Genomic DNA, 23,775 nt, shown 5'->3' with positions numbered 1-23,775 from the left:
TTGTGATTTCACTGGGTAAGGACATGTTTTTTTTTTGTTTATTTGTTTGTTTGTTTTGTTTTGTTTTGTTTTGTTTTTTTAACCAATGAGGGGTAGTAAGTTCTCTGCAACATGGAGTCTCAAATAATTATCCAAGTGCTGATATGTTAAATGATTTGCCTGAGTTATACAACCAATATGTGTCATAATAAAGTATATATTTATTTATAATGTATAATTTATAAAATGAAAATATTATATAATTGATATGTATTATAAAATATGTTTTAAAATAGATATTAAAGGACATGATCAAATTTTTTCCTGATTATTTTATGTGATAAAAAATATTTAGAGAGCACTTCTCTAACCAACAGAAAAAGCTAATGAGGGGAAGGAAATCTTCTCAATAAGCCATTTAGCCACAATAATGTTAATGTTCCAAGGATATTATTTTTTAAAATATGGGGATTTATAAAATTTAAATAAAGTAAAGTCCTTTCTGAGAGTCTAAGAATTATTTTGTTCATCTAAGCCTCCTTGTTATATAATAACCAGGTATCTGATGTCTGAATTATCACAAATTCTAAGCTGGCAATTAATGAACTGATAATGAAAGGTAATTTTTTTTTATCTTAGAGCACTATTTAAAGACTAACTGTTATATATTTATTCTTTGAATCATTGAACTATAATAAAGAAATAATACTTAACCAAAATTATTTCTAATAGTTTCCACATAACTCTTTTCTCAATGTCATAAGGAGACATATACATTGCAACATTCATGCAAAAATCATTCCTAGCCAGAACTTCTGGGGAATAAAGCAAAGGACAAAAGGAATAGAGAACTTAAGATTCAATTTATAAGTTCAGGGATAGGACAATAAATAGTTTATACTCAACAAATACTAGTTATTTTAAGTGATTCATGTAAAGAAAATTGTGTACTGAAAATTGTGGGAAAAGATATTAGAGACTAGCAAATGTAAAAAATAGGGAAGGAAGGGGAAAAAGGAAGGAAGGAAGGAAGGAAGGAAGGAAGGAAGGAAGGAAGGAAGGAAGGAAGGAAGGAAGGAAGGAAGGAAGGAAGGAAGGAAGGAAAGAAGGAAGGAAGGAAGGAAGGAAGGAAGGAAGGAAGGAAGGAAGGAAGGAAGGAAGCAAGGAAGCAAGGAAGGAAGGAAGGAAGGAAGGAAGGAAGGAAGGAAGGAAGGAAGGAAGGAAAGAAAGAAGGAAGGAAGGAAGGAAGGAAGGAAGGAAGGAAGGAAGGAAGGAAAGAAGGAAGGAAGGAAGGAAGGAAAGAAAGAAGGAAGGAAGGAAGGAAGGAAGGAAGGAAGGAAAGAAGGAAGGAAGGAAGGAAGGAAGGAAGGAAGGAAGGAAGGAAGGAAGGAAGGAAGGAAGGAAGGAAGGAAGGAAGGAAGGAAAGAAGGAAGGAAGGAAAGAAGGAAGGAAGGAAGGAAGGAAAGAAGGAAGGAAGGAAGGAAGGAAAGAAGGAAGGAAGGAAGGAAGGAAGGAAGGAAGGAAGGAAGGAAGGAAGGAAGGAAGGAAGGAAGGAAGGAAGGAAGGAAGGAAGGAAGGAAGGAAGGAAGGAAGGAAGGAAAGAAGGATGGAAGGAAGGAAGGAAGGAAGGAAAGAAGGATGGAAGGAAGGAAGGAAAGAAGGAAGGAAGGAAAGAAGGAAGGAAGGAAGGAAGGAAGGAAGGAAGGAAGGAAGGAAGGAAGGAAGGAAGGAAGGAAGGGAGGGAGGGAGGAAGGAAGGAAGGAAGGAAGGAAGGAAAGAAGGAAGGAAGGAAGGAAGGAAGGAAGGAAAGAGGGAACAAGCAATTTTTGAAGGTCTACTATGTATTAGCCCTAGTACTAAGCACTTTAAAAATATTTAATTTAGAAGGTAGATGTTATTATTGTCCCCATTTTATAGCTAAAGCAACAAGGGCAGAAGCAATATGACTTGCCCAGAGTCACTCAGCAAGAGAGTATGTGAAGACAGATTTAAACTTAGTTCTTCCTGAGTGTTCTATCCATTTGATCATCTGTTGGCCTCAGAGATCCATAAGAGATGAAGTACCTTTTTCAGGGTGACAAGGCTGGTTAGTCACTCTGATAGATTTAGATCTGAATCTCAGGGGTTCAGTCCAGGGTTCTTTCTGCTTTAGTCCCCTTCTTCTTTTGTGAAGTCCACTGCAGGGGGAAAAAGTGTAACTAAACCTTAGCATAACTTTAAAAATTGACCCTGTCAGCTATTTTTTTCATCATGTGCAGCTGCTTAAATGTATTGTTTTCCAAAGAAAGCAATGTAAGTAATTGCACAGCATAAAAGTAAATGTTAAATTATAATTAAATTATTCCACAAGCCAATAACACGGTTTACGGCAGCTCCATCATAGAGCAGCAGCACACAGCACAATTAGAGAGAAAGAAATGTTTGCAATTGAAATCTCAACTTTCTGAGAAGTCTTTTCCTTGAAGGCATCTTCTAACATTCTTTATGTCATTACTTTTCATTTTATTTTGTCAACTGTCAGCTTTCCCCTCCCTTAATATACATACATTGTTATCCCTTCACCCTCTGCAATTGGCCATATTCTTTCACAGACTCAAAGAAAATGTTTCTTTTTTTTTTTCCCTTCTGCTTCATTTTTTATTGAGCACTAAAAGATTCTTGTTTATTTTTCATGTAGTGTACATCTTTCCTTTGATCTTGTAGTTATTTATTAGCTTTCTCAGGACCACCCTGTGAAGGTCACTCTTATCATGGTCATTTGACAAATGAGAAAGAAACAGTCCCCAAAAGATAAAATAAATTTGGCCAAGGTAGTAGAGTTGGAGCCAGATCCATCAAAGATAAATCCCAGGACTATTTTGAAACAGTTTGTACTTTCTCATCCATCCTACCATTTTCCTTGATAAAAATCACTCATCCATTCGGCATTCACTTTGTTCTTGCAGGAGGAGCTATGTATGATATGGTAAGTAGCATAGCTTAGTCAGTGACAATTAATCAACTCTTATTGAAAATCCAAAGGACACAAATTTCAAATATCCCTCAAGTATAAGAATAAACAACAAAAAAGAAACACCAAAGAATTTTGGTAGAAAATGAGTTCAAAGTTTTGGTCAATGACTCCAGTCTTATATATTATTATGTATATTATATATATATATATATATATATATATATAGTGTGTGTGTGTGTGTGTGTGTGTATGTATATGTGTACATATATATGTTCCTTCCTTTATAATTTATTGGATGTATTCAAAATATTACATAGGTATATATATACATATATATATATATACATATATATATATATATATATATACACACACACACACATATATATATATATTTTATATATATAGCACATATATTCCATCAGACTGTAAAAGGAATCCAATATGCAAACAGCTTCTTTTGATATTCCTGTTTATGGATAACCCTGTGTTGATTATATCAAGGTCTAGAATATTGCAAAGTCCAAAATCAAGCAAAAGATATTTGGCTTAATTAACCATAGAGGAAAAAGAAAGAATGCCCATGGTTCATAATATGATATCCAAGTGGATGGACACCACCTCTAGAGCTTACTCATCTATACAAATAATCGGGACACATATTGCTAATGGAAAATGAAATAAACACTAAAATAGACAAGAAAACAGAAGGATAGATTGCCTTTTGGAAACTATGCAGTTCTTTTAATGATTCCAAGATTCTTCATAAGGCAAAGCTTCATCTTTTTTTCAACATTAATATTCTTATGGTGATTTATGGCACAAACACACAGAAAACTAGTCTCCAAATTAGATAAATTTGAGGATCACCCAAAAGAGTAATAAAGAGGCACATGTTGGTCATGAGCAAGCTTGAATAGGTTATAAATGAGATATTTTACTTAAGAAATAGCATACAACTTGTCATCAAAAATATAGAACAGAAAAAATGATCACTTAGTTTATATAGCAAGATTGAAAGATAATTGAGAGATTATCTGCAAATTCATGTCAGGAGAACTCAGGGCGTGAAATGGGTTTCAATATGCATCATTTGGGGAATGAATATATCAATACATCATCTATCAGAATATTGAAATATTAACATAACTGCTATATGCCTTTGAAAATACTAATATTTATATGTGATTCATATAAATTAATCAATATACCAATTACATGTTAGCTATTTTATGGATTCATATATAGATCAATGAATTCATTGCAAAAACTTTGTCATATTCTGAGATCTGTGGTCCTCAAATTGTGGCTAGATTAATGATTTTGCTGGTAATTCTATAAGGAAAGTTAAGACTTATTAACAAATATTTCCTATTCAGCCCAGTAGCAGGCTATGAGAAATATACAAAGAAATATCAAATAAATAGAGGATCTATGAACTCCAAATAGACTATTTGGGGGAGGGCAAGCTGGACCTTATTCCTGACAAAATCCCAAGTACATTCATTGGTGTACCCATTGCACTTATAATATAGAATTAAATTGTATATTTAAGAGTGTATGATCCTTTACTTAAAGCTATTTTGATTAGGCTTTGAATGAATAAGTTCTTTGATTATTATAAATAATCAAATTAACTATAAAGCACACATAAAAGAAGATGCTTTCTGTATCCAGATAAAGAACTGATAAATGGAAATATGTATCTATTTGTGTCTAATGGTAATCATCTTTGGGAGGTAGAAGGAAAAATTTTACATGAGAATTTTGTTATATATCTCAAAGGAATAGAAAATTGTGCATAGTATAATTATAATTTAATATGCAATCATCTTATTATACTATCATGTAAAGCTTATTTTATTTCATAAATTAAAAATAAAATTTAATAATAAAAATGGAGTCATGAGTTGGACTTGATTGAAACAAATGAGCAACAATATAAAATATTAAGATAATTCAAAAATGGTAACATAAAGAATTATCAATAACTCAGGTGAAATGTTTTAAATAAGACTGAAGAGAATTGTAGTGGAGGAGGTAGAGAGAAAAAAAAATTTAAATAGAAATTTAAACAGGGTGACTTCTTAGGTAGTATCTAACCATTATCCACATAGATCCATTATTCCTAGATCCTGAACTAAGAACTGAACTCCAAAACAATTGGAAATTATTTTATTACAAATACCTCCAGAGATCCTTTGTAGGAGAGTTGCCATATTCTTTGTGTGTTGTTCCCTTTCTTTTCTCCCTCTGCCAACACACACACACACACACACACACACACACACACACACACACACAATCACTTCTGTGGGCATGTACACCAAATCTAATTAAATCAGTATGGAGTCTTATTTTAGCTCTCTGATAAAAAATATATCTATATAATTGTTTTAGTCATTCAGTATTCACAACTTGTGTGTTATCCTAGTTGAATAGTAATGCACACTGCTATGATCTAAAAGAGAAATAAAGTACACTAAATTGTGCCATCTTCCAGAATCAAAAGAAATAAAACATCTATAGTCAGATTCAGGAAGAAAAGGGCTATGAATGCCTGGAGAGGATGAAATTTCTTCCATAAGAGAAGAAAAAAGGAATCATATTCTATGATTAAGTTTTAGGTAACTAACATACTTAAGGATATAGTTGGTTAAGAAACCCTTTAACTATAAATGCATGGTCACAAAGAGAAAAAAAGTAAAAGCAAACTAATTTGATTAGATCTTCTTTTATATTTTGATTAATGTAACTCTAAATATGTTTCATGGGTTGCTATGCTCAGAAAAATAGGACTAGAGACATATAAAAGCAAGACTATGCTAAATATGAGCATCCATTATATATAATATATATTACACATAAATATATATTATATATAATGGATGCTTATATTCAGCATATAATATTATTATATAATATAATATTATACAGTATTATATATAATATTATATAAAGCATCCAATAAAAGCACTGAATGAGCACCTATTAATAATAAAAGAAAAAATACTAAAATGCATTGGGTAAGATAGAGAAAAACATTAGGAAAAAAACATGTACTAAAAAGAGCCTAGGGAAAGAAGGAATGATGGACTGCAGTCTCCACTGGTAAAGGAAGTGTCTACATTGCAGAGATCAGGTGAAACTACTCTTTTGTCAATGCTGGCACCCTATATTTGACCCCTGACTTTCAGAATTAACAAAATCACAACACCATTAATTAATAATATAGAAAACTGGCAATCTTAAATATAAATAGAATCTTCTAATTTTAATGGTAATAGCTAATATTTATATACCACTTCCTACATGCTAGGTATTTTGCAATTATTATCACATTTGAGCCAAAACAGCCCGGAAAGGGGGTGCAATGATTATCCCCATTTTTACAAATGGGGAAACTGAGGTTATCTGCCCAGGATCACATAGCTAGTAAGTGTCTGTGTTCAAATTTGAACTCAGGTCTTTGAGACTCCAGGCTCAGCAACATATTCACTCTTATAACCTATTGTTCCTAAAAGAAAGAGAGAACATAGTAAAAAACAAAAAAATATTTTTAGTTTTTAGAAACCTTTGAAATAAGATGCTCTTTAGAAAGTCTTTAAATTTCTGAGATGTAGTGTTTTCATTTATAAAGAGAGTGGATTCTGTGGTCCTTTCCAGGTCTAACCAGCTATTATTTTCTCATTAGAGTGTACGGTGGAAAGCAGGTGGCAGATGGTGTTTATAACTTTGTTTAGGACTCAATAATTTAAATTTATGCCACTAGCCAGAAAATATAAACAATGAAAAACAAACTCAATTTTCCCTTTAAAATGGCGGTTTTGCAAAATGTTTTACAAATATTGTTTTATTGGATACTCTCAAATTACCATTTTATTTATTATTCCCATTTTTACAAAGAAGAAACTGAGGTTGACAGGTTAAATGAGTTACTGTAGCCAAATCTTCCAAATTCCAGATCCAGTGTGTTACCACTTAAAACAGGTGTTCTTAATATGGGATCCATGAACTAGGTTTTTAAATGTATTTTGAAGACTATATTTAAATATAATTGGCTTCCTTCATAATTTTATGTATTTTATTTTTTGCATTTAAAACTATTATTCTGAGTAGGAGCATCATAAACTTTACCAGGTTAATGATATGCTCCATGACAGCAAAATGGTTAAGATGCTATCTTAAAAACTAGATTTTGGGGAGAGGATTCTTCATTAGACTTTATTTCCTGAAATAAAACCAGAATCCATTGGATTAAATTTAAATTCTGGAACAAAAATAGAATAAGAATAAGGTCAATAAAATATTTTAAAATAGATTGGAGATACAACTTCCTTCTTTCCTTAGCAAACTTTTCTTAAGATCATCCATTAATAATTCTTTGAAATGACAAGAAATTATATGAACATTATTGTCAGGAAACTTTTCTTCCCTAAAAAGGTGTCTGACCTGACAATAGGTATTAAAGGAGCAAGTTGTGAAAGATTATCCACTCTTGGAAGCAAGGTGATTTTGTAGGCAAATATCATTCAGCATTCAATCAGGATTTTCTCTCAAGTTATTTGTGCTACAACAATGAAAACTTTACCAACATGTAAGTGAGTTCATTGATGCTGAAATGTCTTATTCCCTTGGAATTTAATTGCCAGATTATTGTCAATAAGGAAAAAAAAGTCACAATCATTAATGTAGACATTTCTTTCCTTTTCTACACCAAGAGACATCAAATAATGGCCCTACACATTAAAAGAGTTGACATTAAATTAAAATATAAATGCTTGGTAAGTCAATTAACTTTGTCATATTTCATTCTCTTTATGTCTATACAAATTATAGTTTCAATATTCCCACAAATACTTACATAAATCTTTGAACTCATCTGTGTTGGTGCTCCATTCACTCATACAGATCAATCCTACCCCATTACTATGAAAAGAATTGTATGTATGTAGGTATGTATGTACATAAGAACATTCCAGCCATCATCTTAATAGTATTAATTATCTGGGAAACCTTTGCACCAAAACAAGATGTATCAAATATATGTATGCACATGTATATACACACGTGTGTATGAATATTATATATTTGCATAATATGCTGCACATAAATATGAATGCATGTACATGTGTGTATTCATGTATACATATAGACACATATATTATCATGTACCTGTGTGTATAATATGCAATTATATGACTATATGTGCAGATTTGAGTGTTAAATTCTAAATATGTGAGTACATATATATATATAAAGGTATATGTGCATATATCATGAACTTGAAATTTTATTAATATAGAAAACATACAGTAAAGAAACTCTTCTAGAGCAAGGATTCTAGAGAAAGGAAAGTGATGAAATAAGTGAGAAAATCCCTAACTCTCCAGATCTCCCCCAACAAAAAAAAAAACAAAATGGAATCTCAAGTATAAACATAGAGTGGTAAAAATAAATAAGAGTTGGGGTAAAACAGTGGTGGGACAACTGGAGAAGATCTACAGGTACCAGAACTGAAGTTTGGCCCCTGTGAAATGTAAACATTTCCACCAAAATATAAAGTGGCAAAACCCTGGGGCTAGCTGGATTGGGAGGTAGCCTTGGACCCAGACTCAGGAATTTTCACTTCCCAGAAAGTGTGGGGAGTTGGGTGAATGAGTCAGGAAACACTGAGGGATCCTCTGTTGGTAAGGGATGCCAGGTCCAACTGGGCTGTTAAGAGCCACTCTAGGCAAGAAGGCACCAGCATTTACTTAGAAGCTGACTGGGATTACTCATAGGGAGTCAGAGTTCTTGGTTTCCAACCCATGCCAGAGAGGAGAACTGAAGGAGGTCAGAAACACCATTCACCACCTTCCAAGACAAGTTCAAATAAACTGCTGCAAATTTAAAAAAAAAGGATAGCAGGAAAAGGAGAAAAAAAAACATAGAAAAGTACTAAAATAATGAATTTCATCTTTACAGGAAGATACTGAAACAAAAAAATAGCTCTCCTACCCCAAAAAATAATGTCAAATGCTCACCTGCTCCAAAACCATAGAAGAATTTTAAAGACTTTAAAAATCAAATGAGAAATGCTGAAGAAAAATTTTAAAAATAAGAACTATGCAAGAAAAACCAAGAAGACTATGAAAAAAATGTCAAGAAAATGCAAAATGAGATCCAGAATTTAAGGAAGAAAATGAAACCTTGAAAATTAGAATTGGGCAAGGGGAGGCCAGCTAAGTTATACAAAACCAAATATACATATATATGTTTTATGTATATATGTATATACATACATATACATTTATATGTAATATTATATATTATAATATAGTAATAAATATAGTAAACCAAATTATAAAGAATAAAAAATAGAAGAGAATGTGAGACATCTTATAAGAATAATAAACAATATGAACACATAAAGAAGAGAAAATATAAGAACAGCCAGAGTACCTGAAAGCTATGATAATAAAAGAATCGTGATACAATTATACAAGAAATAATTTAGTTAAAATTGTTTGAAGTATTACAAGAGGGGAAAATAGAAATAAAAACTACATCAATTACCACCTGAAAGAGTTTCAAGGAAGAAATATGCAGAAATATCATAGCCAAATTTTAAAATCTCTAGGTCAAGAAGAAAATATTACAAGCAATAAGAAAAATCAATCAAGTACAGCAAAGACACAATTAAAATCTCATGGCCAGCGTATATTAGAGATGGGGCTTGAATTTAGCTCTTCCTGATACCAAGGACCAAAGTTAGTTCTTTCTGCACTATGGCAGAGATTCCCAAGGGACATCTAGTTAACATAATGGAACAGCCTCTATCAGACCTGGAATCAGGAAGGCCTGAGTTCCAATCTTATCTCAGACTCATCCTGGTCAAGTTTTGTTTTGTTTTTTGTTTTTTCAATTTCCTCATCAATGAGCTAGAGAAAAAAATAACAAACCACTTCAATATCTCTGCCAAAAAAAAAAAAAACAAACATAAAAAACTCAAAAGGGGTTTCAGAGTCAGACATGATTGAACAACAAGTAATTCTCAAAGTGTAATTCAGGAACCTCGGGACTCCCTGATATCCTTTTAAGAGGTCACCAAGATTGAATCCATTTTCATAATAATGCTTTTAATTTCTAATATGTAAATATCACTAGATAGAATCCAAATAAATAAAGCTCTTTGGAGGGGGAGTCCAGAATTGTTTTTAAGAAACTGAGGTAAGGAAGAGCTTTTCAGGAGAAAATTATATTTGTAAAGGAAGTGAGGTGAGAAATAAAATGATGTATTTGGGGAACAGCTAATAATAATAAACAAAAATGTCTCTCATATATAGTCACATAGATATGTGGCGATAGATATATAGATATATAAATGATAGGTAGATATACATACATATTTATATACTCATAAATATATGAGCATACATGTACATATGTATAGATAGATAAAGGAAATCTAAAAATTTTAGTGAGCTTAAATTGTAATACATTAAAATCATTAAAGTTACAAATGACTTCCATTGCTATTAAATGTAAGCTTTAAAAGCTTAAAATTTCTCTAAGATGGGGAATACCCTATTTATATTTGAATGCCTACACATACATATATACACGTATATGTAGACACACATATAAATATACACCCACATGTACATTCATATATTTAAATATAAATATGTGCATGTAACAAATATGGGTCAATATGTATGTATATGCATATATATGTATACATACACAGACACACACATATGTGTGTGGATGTGTAAGTGTGGGCATGTCTGAGCTAACCAACCTCAATCCCATTCCAGAGCTCCAAAGCTGAGTGGTTAAACCAAGGCGAAAGTGTTTTCTTCCTTTTAGAAAGTTACAAGACAAATGGCAAACTCATGAACAAAATTTCCATAAGTGTCCATCTGGTGTAGATGACAATTGCTACACCAGGACATGGTGTAATGCATAGAATTTGCCTTAGAGCTAGGAAGATATGAGTTTAGTTCATACTTACCTGGTTATCCTGAAAAAAAAATCACTTAACCCTTCAATGCTTAAGGCAATTCCTACAACTCAGAGCAGAGAAGGTACCAGTCTGCTTTAGTGAAGAGGAAGTTTCTTCCCCCTAGATGCCCTACATCAAGCAGGTTTTGAAATTTTCATTCACTCCCTATTCCTATCCCCTCATCTCTATTTTATTTATTTATTTTTATTATTTTAATTTTTGATTTTTTTTATTTCTCTGCACCAACCACCACTAGCACTGGATATTCTTCATTTTCAAAACTTCCAAATCCAGGTACCATATTCTCACTGAAAGAGTTTTACCTTGTGGTAGCCAGATGGCTGCATACCATACATTATACATGACTTGATGCCTACCCACACTTGATTCATCTCCATAAGGAAATTAATTTGAATATGTTCTTTGACCTGCTAATTTTCACACCTCATAAAACCAAAATAATGACTCCTTTCTTCTGGCATTGACTTAAAAATCCCAAGCTACTGTAAATAAACTTATAGGTGAAATCCTTAAGGGACTCACAGACTTAGTACTGGACGAGATCTCATATTTGAACAAATTAATATCTAGAAACTTTAAATGATTTTCCCAAGGTTATTCAGGTAGTATCAGGGGGGATTTGAGCCAAAGTGTTGTAATTTCAAAAACCGTATTCTTTCCTCCATAGGCACTGATCAACAACACTTTGACACCTTAATTCAATTCAATAATAAATATTTATTAAGTCTTACTATGTGCTGAGGCTACACAGAAAAAAAAAACGAGAAAAAGGGGAAAAAAAGTTCTTGCCCTCAAATAACTTACATCCTACTGGATAAATAATGTGCACAGATAACTATAGAGAAAATAAGGGGGGAATAGTCAATAGCATTTAGGAGATAAGGGAAAGCCTCATATAGGATCTTTCCCTCAATTGCACCTTGAATAGAACTAAAGATTCCTGAGGTTAGGAGGGAGAGCACTCATGGGATTCTATGCTACTTGAGAACAACAACAACAACCACAACAATAATAATAACAATCACTTACTTTTTGTATCCCCAGTACTTAGAACTGTGCTTGACACATTGTGGTGAAGAATAAATTATTGCTGATTGATTGATTGATAAGAAACCTGAATCATTAAAGAGATGTAAAAACAGCCTAGTTCCCACAGACTCAGGTATCCTAGACTTATAAAGGAGGATTGGTTAATTTAGTGGTTACTTTGACCAGTAGCAGAGTCTAGGGGAAATAGTATTCTGTATACACCTCACAGAATGCATTCTGCTTTCCTGTAAGATTATCTTCACTTTATTCTCCATGGATCTTATTTGCAACAGTTGCTTGTATTTTGCCTCCCAGAATTAGACTGTGAACTTCTTGGGAACAGGGACAATTTTTTTGCCTTTATTTGTATTCTCAGTGCTTGCCACAAAGTAGGTGCTTAATAAAATAGTTACTGAGTAACTTGGTCTTAAAAGCCAAAGATACTCTCAAATGATAGCCTAGATGATAAGTTTCTAGCTTATTTTAGGGACAAATTGAGACACCGTCAAAAAACTAAAATCAATTTATTTTTCCACAAAGTATCCAGAACTCTCTGACATTTCTGAGGCCATCCTAATCCATGACTAAATCATGGGGAATGAGATCATGATATAAAGCCATTCTGGAGTCCCAAGATAGAGAATGGAGGTTCTTTTTTATGTCACAAAAGATGGTGTGCCCATAGAATTTAAACCTGGAAGAGCTCTTAGAGAGAATCTAATCCAAACTTCTCATTTTATAGAAAAGAGAAATAGACTTCAAAGGGTTTACAGGACTTGTATAGGAAATTGAGTTGGGGTACCCAAATTCAAGCCCTGTGATTCCACATATCATATTCATTCCATTACATTTATCACATGAAAATTTAAAAGTATAAACACCTGGGATGAGATTTGAGGACATACTTTTTCCATCTAAAGCAGACTCAACATTTTGAAAAAAAAATTCTAAAACTCCCAAGAATCTGGTAATTCTTCGAAAAATGCTCTACTTGGTGTAACAGGGGAATAAAGGGAATATCTGTACACCTATATTCTCTTTTTATTTTCCTTCTCTTTTCTCCCTTTTTGGAAAGGAGTGAAGATATGATTGCAGGACTGTGTGATGAACTGGAAAAGCTGGGCTAAATTGACTGAGGTTAAGAAAATTGGACTGATTTGACGAAAACTGAGATATAACATCTTCCAAACTAGTTTTGGCTATATGTCATAATAAACTTATCTCTTAAAATAACTCCTATAAAATCCCAGCAAACCTACCTCCACATATGCATACTTTGAAAACAGCACCACAAATGATGAGTATTTGAAACTGCCAACTTGGATTGAGTTGGGAGGTCTCTCTTGTCCCTAGTTTGGTTATAACCCTAAATATTTATATATATATATATATATATATATATATATATATATATATATATATATATATTTTTTTTTTTTTTTTTTTTTTTTTTTTTTTTTTGAAGAAAGAAAGAGTTGGTATAGGATAAAGAGGAAAGGGAAAAACTCTTTACAGCATTTCACCAAGGTGGAACCTCACTTTAGATTCCCCACTGAGCGTAAGGATGCAGTTCCCACAAAACAAGAGAAGGGAATTGTAAGGGCCCTTTAAATGGGCGGCGCCATAGTGCAACGGGAGATTGAGGCCCGGAAGTAATTTCTGTGGATATAGGTCTGCCCTGTGGGTGGGATCCTGTCCATATTGAGATAGCTTTGTAATGGGTGACTCTCTCGCTGATTGGCTGTGTGTGTGACCTCACAGGCCTTTTATAAGCCCACTGCAGACAGCAGTCGCTCTCTTTAACCTGGCTCCCTGAGCCAAGTGGATGGATAGCCCAGAGAGGTAAGGAGTTTGGTAGAGAACACGTGGGTCTTCTGACCAGGTGTTCACTAGGGAGCTGACAAGTCAGGGCATTATGTGAGTAGGTATAATAAAGGCTTTTAAGATTACACGTAGCTGTTCTTGAGTGCGCTACTGGTTATTAAACTATACATTCAAGAGATTGTGGCCAGATTGAAGGCCTCAGAGGAGGCGAGCCGGGTAGAGTTGACACTGCAAAGTCAGTGGTCAAAGGTGCTCTGTTGGGCCTAGGACAGACTGGTAATTGTAACTTCCAGGAGAGCATGTTACAAATGGCACCCAAACAACTGAGACTTCAAGGTTTGGGAGATTTGTTTCTAATAATGAATAACCCATAGCAGGTCATGAGTCTTCATTGGATTCAAAAAGATTTTTCTACCTTTATAAGGCTGTCACCAATATTCTCTCATTTATCTCCATTTCCCCACTCCCTATATCACAAGAAATAGTTGATACTAAATGAAACTACAATTGTATAACATTTTTTTAAAGTCCAAATCTTTTATTCTCTCTATCATAGTCTTATCTCTTTTCCTGGGGCCCAGTGTGCTTTCTTTCTTTCTTTTTTTAAAATTAATTTTATAATTATAACATTTTCTTTGACAGTACATATGCATAGGTAATTTTTTTTTTACAACATTATACTTGTACTCCCTTCTGTTCCAAATTTTTCCCCTTCTTCCCTCCACTCCCTCCCCTAGATGGCAGGCATTCCCATACATATTAAATATCTTATAGTATGTCCTAGGTACAATATATATGTGCAGAACCGAATTTTGTTGTTGTTGTTGCAAAGGAAGAATTGGATTCAGAAGGTAAAAAAATGCTAATAGTTTTTACACTTATTTCCCAGTGTTCCTTCTCTGGGTGTAGCTGATTCTGTCCATCATTGATCATTTAGAACTGAATTAGATCTTCTCTTTGTTGAAGATATCCACTTCCATCAGAATACATCCTCATACAGTATCATTGTTGAAGTGTATAATGATCTAGTTCTGCTCATTAATTGTATAACATTTTATCAATGTATGAAGATTGCTAATGAACTATGCCATGTAATTACAACTTTATAAGTTTTCTATGTCTTTTTCTTAATTTTGAAAGTATTAGAATGAAGATAACTTATTTAGTTTTATGCCATGAATCAGTGAATCATTGATAAACCAGGATAATAAATAGAAGAATTGCCACAGAGAATTATTTTGAAAGAATCAATATTTAATTATTAAGCAAAGAAAAAAACTGATTTTGTTAATTGGGTCAGGAAGTATTTAATGGAATTACACTCAATGATGATGCAATGTCTCCTTCCCAGGTAGCCTTCAGGAACAGGACACTCATCTGCACAAAAGGTGCTAAGCCCATTCTACTTGATCAGGAGGCACTAATTAACTCCCATGCTGTTCTGATTAACCCTGGCATTTGCTTTTTCCTAGTACAGGGTTGGTCTCTGTAGGAAGGAGTCTCAGCAAGACATCTCTTGCTAGTTGGCTGGACAAACAAGTTTTTTTTTTTTTTTTTTTTTTTTTTTTTTTTTCCTCACATGTCATCAAATGTCCCGTTTGTGATTCAGGAAAGTGATTTCTTATGGTCAGGTTGGAAGATGCTTTGTTTTGTGACTTCCTCTCAAACAGGTCAAAGGGCTGAACATAGTGACTGAGTTTCCAGGAAGTAGGATATAAAAAGCTATAAAATAAGTATCATATACAACTCAATCACAGAAAAAAGATTGTTGAATTGTTTGCTTTATGACCAAAACAGTTAGATGGTCACAAAGAAGAGATATAAGAAGATACCTCATTCTTCTCCTTTGAATGGGGGAGAAGGCAGTCCAAAAGTGTGTAAAATTGCACATAATGTCTATCTTTTTCAATATATTGTTCAGTTTTGCTGATTTTTTTTCCTTTTCTGGGTTTTATTTTTTAAAATGTTTATCATTAGAAATAGTTCTCTGAGAAAGGGACTCTTAAACATGGTTTTCATCTTCCCTCTCTCATTCCTCTCCCCTTTCTTATTATTTTCCCAGCTTCTGCATGTGACTGTTCTCCAAAGATTTTTCCTTGGTCCTCTTCTTTTTTTCTCACTATAATATCTTTCTTCTATTTCCTTCACTCCTATTTGTAAACTCTTCTGTTGACACAGATGCCAGCCAAAGTTTATTCCAAAACTTCCATATCTCCAGCTCCCCACCAAACATCTCTACCTTGATGGATCCCACAGCACTTCAAGTGCAGTCAATTGAAAAACCATACTTCTTCTTTTGACCTTCCTAACTCTATCAATGCTATCACCATCCACTTATACTTCCATGTTTCACACATTCATCTTTGCGTCTCTGACCTCATCTTATGCAACCCTGCAGATATTTTGCTTTTATAATTATTGTTTACATGTTATTTCCTCTATTTAATTGTAAAATTCCTGAGGGCAGGGACAGTATTTAGCTTTTTTCATATTCCCAGAGTTTAGCAGAGCACCTAATATTTAGTAGGCACTTAATAAATGTTTGTTAATCTGTTGATTTTCTCCCACCTTAAAAAATAAACAAAAAATAAGCCCTAAAACTAGACCTGAGTAGAAGTTCCATGACTTGTGAGAACCATCATTGCTAGATATCATCTTTATTCCTGAGCCAAAGGTGCTGGTGAATAACACAGTGCTTTTTATTTACAGACTTATTAAAGTAGCACAGGTAAAACATTTCCATGTGTTTTTGGAACACGTTTTATTTTAGTGCCTTAGAAGGATAATTGTTGGAGGAATGACAAAAAATTATCGGAGCTTAGTTGGAAAATAAAACCCTATTTGGGTATTTTAGTGTCTAAAGATTTTGGAACTGCCACATGTTTGCTAATCAAGAAGCAGTAGAAATTCACAACCAGTCCCTAAAATATCAAACAATTCTATTCACTGTAAAAATATGTTTACTGCATTTACTTACCGGCTGTTTAGCACAAATGTTGTTTTGTCCCAAAGCTGGTAATCCTGTAATTTCCAAAGTGCTCGTATAATGCAGCTGTAGGTATACAAGGCATTTGTTAATGGCATCCACAAGTAGCATTTATTTCCTTCTTTGTCGTATGTCACCTTATTCTAAGTCACTAGAAGGCCCTTCCCTGGTTCCCTCTTGCCCAACTATTGGTTTATTGTATGCTCAGAAAAGACACTTGGCATTGGGGCAAGGAATACTTTAGCTATGAATCCATAGAGACTCAATTTTGTTGTTTTGTTGCCTTTTTCACTTTATGATTGTGCTTTCCAATGCATTCCACTTTTTCAGAATTAGCATGGGGGTGGGGCACAGGACACTGGGGATCCATCAGCATTAAAGCACCTGCTATCCAGAGGAAAATTCCAACAATAGCTACTGTTTTGAACATCTGAAAGCACACATCTTGGATTTGAATGCATCTCGCTTTTCTTTTAGTTGTCAGCTTATCTTCAGAAAAATCACTCCACATTCTTATCTCTCCTTGTACTTTAACTAGCCCCCTTACCACCATCTGGAAGATAACAGAAGATCCAGTTCCTTCTATCACATGAATGGAAGTTGCCAACAGTAGATCCAGAAAATATGGCTTAGAAACCTTTTGAAATTATGAGACATTCCTTTTGGTTTTTACTTATAACAAGGACTCCAGGCTTTAGTGAAATAGCTGCCTTTTGAATATCCATTGAATACTATCAGGATTAAAGAGCTTTGGGAGACTTATCCTGCACATAATATAACAAAACTATGGGTCACATATCTTTCTGGGGTCTTGTAACTGAATATGAAGATTGTGAAATTATGATTTATTATCACTAAATGTTTGATTTGTATACCTATTTTATATAGTTATTTGTCTGGGGGTCACAAAGAATTTCTCAAAGAAAAAGGAGTCACGAGTTGAAAAAAATTAAGTCCTTTAAAAGTCTTTAAAATTATACATAATATGATATTGTGTATAATTAATATAGTATGGTAAATATGATAGACAAGAGATAAGATAAGAGGAAATAGGCTAGCATGAAATGGCATAGAATAGATTATTTTGTGATAGTCTATGATATGACATAAAGGAATGAGAGGCAATGAGATGAGATGATATTTCAATCACAGGTTGAGAGAATAAAGGAAAAGAAGTGTTAAAGTCTTAAATCTGTAAACATCAACAGAAACTTGGACTATCCAGTTTATGTGGAAGACCCTTGCATGGCCCTTGGAGCTCATCTCTGGCCTCCATTTTACACAATCTGGACATGCTCTAGAGGTCCCTCAGGGATGTCTCCATTAGTGGAACTAGACATACCCATAAAAGCATTTAATTATCTACTAGGTCTCAAGAAAACCAAAGATAAAAGAAGGTTTTCGATATCAAGAGAACTCTCAGAAATTTACGCCAAAATTCCACCAATTCATTATTTATCTTTTATGAATAATTTTCTAATGTATAATTTTCCTGAATTGAGTCCAAGGAACTGAGGTAAATTCTGGGTTCTGATATACATAATTTCTTTGACTTTGGGAATTCAAGTCCCATCTTCAGTTTCAACTGGATTAAATTTCTTTTGATCTGTCTCTTCAATGGTGAATAGAAGTTTAAACCAAAAGGGCCTAATATTTCTTCTAACTCTACACCTAAAATCCTGTTTTCCTAAGTTTTCTCATTTATAAAATGTAGGAGTTGGACCTCCAAACTCCCTTTTAGCATAAATCAACAAATATATGACCTCTCAGGTTAACTAACAACAAAGCTATAATAAAATAGTTTTAGGAAATAAAGCTTATGTACCTGTGGTATATAACAATTTCCTTCTCCCTTTCTAAAAAAATACTGACTTCAGCATACCTGGGGGCAGGGGCAAGGGTGTTTAAAATAAAGAACAAGAGAGATGGGTAGGAAAAATTTTTGTAATTATGTTTATGACCACCTTAAGCTCCATAATAGCCCTCTTGAGGGAGGTAAAATTCCCCCTGAAGCTTAATTAACCTAAACCTAACTCTACAGCAAAACTTAAAAATCCTATATCTGAGACTGAACAACACCAACTGAGCTAGTTTTTTATTATTATTATTAAAGAAACATCAATTAGAAAAGGAAGAACAGAGTAATACCAGTTACCAGAAACAATTGCTAAAATACCTCTTTCAACATAGATTGTCATCTTTCATATACATATATCCTGCCTTCTCCAATAGACTATAAGCTAATAAAATCAGGCTAAATTATTTATATCCTTACTACCAACTATAATACCTGGTAAATAAGAATCACTGAATAAATTCTTGTTTATTGAATGATTGATAAACACTAATAAATCCTGAGAGATATTTACAACTTTTCTTCATATAGAGTTTAAGATTCACAGTACTCTTTATATGCTTTATCTCATTTGAACCTCACAAGGATCCTGTAAGTTTAATAATATAGGTATTATCCCCCTCAGCTACTTCACAAATAAGAAAGATTTCTTTCTTCTCTCACAGAGAGATAAAGTGATTTTTCACAGAAACAAGCTAGCAAGGACAAGAGATAGATCAAAGCCAGATCTCCTTGATTCCAAGACTAGCATCTTATTCCCTACTTGAGAATATTCTGAGTCAATGGAATTTAGTAAATATAGCATATGATTTAGGTTTTTGTAGCTGAATGAGTCCAGAATCAGTTATTTCTAAGAAGATCACTTATGCAAAACTTTCTGAGGCCATTTTCCTCTTCTTGTAGATGAAGGCATTATACTAGATAACCTAGACTATATTGTCCATATCTGACTTTTATATTGCAAGCCTTTTCATAATCCTGCATCTATAGGATAATAGATTTAGTATTTAAAGACACCAGTCAGTTCAACACTGCTTGTTATACAGATGAGGAAACAAAAGGAAGTCTAAAATTACTTGCCCATGTTAACTCAAGTAGCAAGCAACAGAATGGCTTATAATATTATGTCTTTTGATTCCACAGCCAGATTTCTTTCCACTTTCCCCCATCCTGCTTCTTGAAATTTAAACCCTACTCAAGATGAAAACAAACCAATCATCATTAGCAAACCAAGGTGAACATAGTTTGACTTTGCATTTCTAGTCACTTTTCAAAAATGAAAAAAGGAGTTTAAAAATCAAAGAGTATGTCTTAGCATTGGTGACCAACTTTCCCAGCTTTCAGATTATGGTGAAACTTTCCCATAAAACTATTTCCAACACTGGTTATGTAAAGTTTTTGGAATCTTTAGGAATTAACCAGAATATCAGTGCAACCTTCAGATTGTATGTTTGTATGGGAAGAGGAAAAAGAGGAGATGGTGAAAACAAAAGCAATAGGGAAGGATGGGAGTTCTTGTTGTGATAAGGACTAGACACCTGATGTGCTCAGTCATTTAGTCTTCAGACTGATGGATCAAATGAGAAACTGTTTTGCTCTGTTTCAGAACTGATTGACATTTTAATTATTCTACAGCTGGAAGTGTTAATCACACCAGAGAATGAGGTGATAATTCCCAGCTGGTAAAATTTCACACAATAGCTTGGCAGGCACCAACATGCAGATAGTTTAAATCATTTGTTAAAGGAAAAAAAAATTATATTTAAGATTCGCTTACAAACCAAAGTAATGCAAAATATTAATCCATACCCAAAGAGGTGGAAATCTGTCTGATTATGATCCAGCATCCATACCTAGGCATTCAAAGAGCTAAAATCTGAGAGGAACCCAGCAGGATAATTGTATATACTTCAAACAATTAAATGTTTTAAAATGAAAATGACCAATCAAGTTCAAGAATGCTGAAGCTTGCTTCATTTAACCAAACATTAAAAAGTCACAGAATCACAGAATTTTGGAGTTGTAAAGGGAGGATCACAAGGAGAGGGATTATTCTGTGATTAATTTAAAATTCTAGGAAGGCAAGGAATCCCCTGTGACTTTATGAATAGACCTTTTGAGAAAGCCTTGAGGTATTAAAATGAGTACCTGTTCTGGGGATGCTTCCCTAACCATGCTCAAACTCATGGGTTGGGGTATCCAAAGAGTTGGATGATTAATAATTTCACAGATTTCAAAGTAACTCTTGAATGGTCAGATTTCTAATTCTTTTACTTAGGAGCCCCTACTAGTGTACTTCCCATGGATAATTGGCCAATCGTCTCAATTATCCTTTAGAAATGACATTTACTAAAGTAATACAGCAAGAATAATTGGCACAACATATATTTGGGAGCAGGGACGGTTTTGTTCTTATCTTTACAATTTCAGTACCAAGTACTTTATTCCCAGCTTCATCTACTTTTTATCCGCATCCTTCTGCCTTTTCTATAATAGCCTCAGGTTTCTCACCCTGGAGATGCTTCTAGCTTTGGTCTTCTCCTCTGATTACTGGGACACTGATCCAGACTACCACATCAAGAAATGTCCAGTTTATCCATGTTCATTTCATTTCCAGGTTGTGCTCCTGACTCTTGGGACCTTTCTACATTGCCTCTCAGTAAGTACTCTTCTTATTTCTTCTCTTTTTCCAGTTTTATGTCTTTCTTCATTTGAATTTAAGTACCTTGAATTTAAGAAATGGTCCTTTTTTGTTTCTCATATATGTAATCTCAGCACATAAAAGAGTGTCTGGAATTTAGTAAGCACTGAACGAATGTTCTGTCTACTTATCAGAATACCTTCCCATATAATAAGTGTCTGAGAAATTATTTTAAAATTTGAATTATGGAAGAGACTTTATACAGAACCGATGTTCAAATTTCTGCTCTGCCATTTGTTATCTGAATTTCAATTTCCTTTTCTGTAAAAAAAAAGCAGTAGGACTAGGTATCTTTTAGGACTAAGTCTGATAACTTGTGCTCTTTTAACCTGCCTTTTCATTTTACAGAAGCAACATGGGGATAGAGCTTTGGACTTAAGTTAGGAAATACTGGATTTGAGTCTTCTTTCTAATGTGTATTAGTAGTATGACCCTCTATAGGTTATTTATTTTCTTAAATCTCATTTTTTCATTCAAAAAATAGTGATGACAACTGTAATATACATTCTATAAAGTCATCATAAAGCTCAAATTTACGTATCTAAAGCACTTTACAAATTTAAAGAGCTATGCAAATGCCAGTTATTAATTATGAGAAACTGCCTAGAAATGTGGTGTGTTCCTTCTCCCTAAAGTTTTTTAGGCAGAGAGTAGATGACCATGTCAGGTACCTTAAAATGGATATTCCTTTGGTGTATGTTCTTGTAAATGGCCTAAAAATTATTCCAACTGTCATAGTCTGTGATTCTATGTATCTTTGGCTTCCTTCCTTCAATTCTAACCTCTAGGCTCAATTTTGGCATAATTTTCAACTATATTCTTCCAATAGAAAATAAAAATCTTTTTTTTTTAATTTTTTAAAGAAAATGGATCCCTGGAGTTTCTATCAGTGCCTGCAGGTTCTGCAACATGCAACCTCTTGGATTCTTTATCTTCAAATTTAATGCCAATAACATTTTCTGTTTTTATGCCTTCATCTCTAATACAGTTATGCAGGGTTTCTTGGCTATTAACACATCATCGTTGATGTTACCACTTGTATGTGTTTCATACCTCATTAAATTTTCATCTTTCTAGACTATAGCTACAGGCTGCTAACCTAGGCTCAAACTTAATATCATCCCACAATGAAAAATGTAAAATTGTCACCAGAGAAGTTTGATGGTCAGAGACATTGGTAGTCAATCAATTGATTTATTAGGGCAGAGGACTTGGGGAGTTAACTATAAATTTATACATGTCAAAAAGCAGGCAAATTCTCAAAGTATGTGCTTATTCACACATTATACTGAATTTTTGCATTTCAAAAGCTATAGTAGAAGTATGACTGAGGAAAAAGTCTGTGTAATCTTTGTAATTTGGAGAAATTTTACAAAAATCAAGCAAAAGCCCAACATCAAGCTCACACTAATTTCCTGGTCTTACAAGTCCAATGTGATCTATTCAATAAGATGGTTCTTAATCACAATTTGAGGAAATGACTTTCATATAATGGCTATTTTGAGTTATTATTGAATTGAGTGATTATTCACAGTACCTAGCACAGTGCATGCTGGGCATTTAGCAGGCACTCCATAAATATTTGTTGATTGAAGCAATTAAAATGTATAAAATAGATAATTCATTTGATGGCACAAAATGTTCCCCCAAAGATAGAATACTGGCTAAAGTTCACAGCAGGGAAGAACAATTAGGCAAAGTCTTAATTGTTCATGCATACTTTTATTAACAGAAATAATTATGTGTTTGTTTAATTAAGGTTTCCTACCTTGATCAGAGGTGTTACCAGAAAAATAGTTGAAAATCTTCCCTTCCTAAACTAAAATGACGAATGTGTGAAATTCAAACATACTTGTGAAATATAAATAGCTTTTGTTTATTAAATTTAAATGTCTCCAATCAATTGCATCCTTTTTTTTAAACCTAACAATTAGCTACAGTAATAGAAATATAAATGGAAACAACTCATGGATTTACTAATTTCATAAGAAGACAATTTAGATTGGCTTAAAATTGTGACTATCCAATTTTTGTTGTTTAGTCATTTCAGTCCTGTCCAACTCTTCATAACTCCATTTCTTAGCAAAGATACTTAAGTGGTTCGCCATTTCCCTCTCCAGTTCATTTTACAAATGAGAAAACGGAGACAAATGGAGCTAAGTAACTTGCCCAAAATCATACAGCAAGTGTCTGCGGCCAGATTTGAACTCAAGATAATGAATCTTCCTGAATAAAAGGGATGAGAAAATATACACTAGGTCATCGGGGTACCTGACTGTCCCATTACATTCAATTAATTAATTTCAACAAACAATTGATTACTTGAGTATTATGGTAAATATGAAAATATGTTTAGAGAAATTGCAGATGTTTAACTGATATTAGATTACTTGCTGCCTAGGGGAGTGGGCAGAGGGGAAGGAAGAGAGAAAAAATT

The sequence above is a fragment of the Sminthopsis crassicaudata genome, chromosome 3, assembly GCF_048593235.1.
Source record: "Sminthopsis crassicaudata isolate SCR6 chromosome 3, ASM4859323v1, whole genome shotgun sequence".
NCBI classification, from domain to species: Eukaryota; Metazoa; Chordata; class Mammalia; order Dasyuromorphia; family Dasyuridae; genus Sminthopsis; species Sminthopsis crassicaudata.
Note: the sequence above shows the minus strand (reverse complement) of the source record.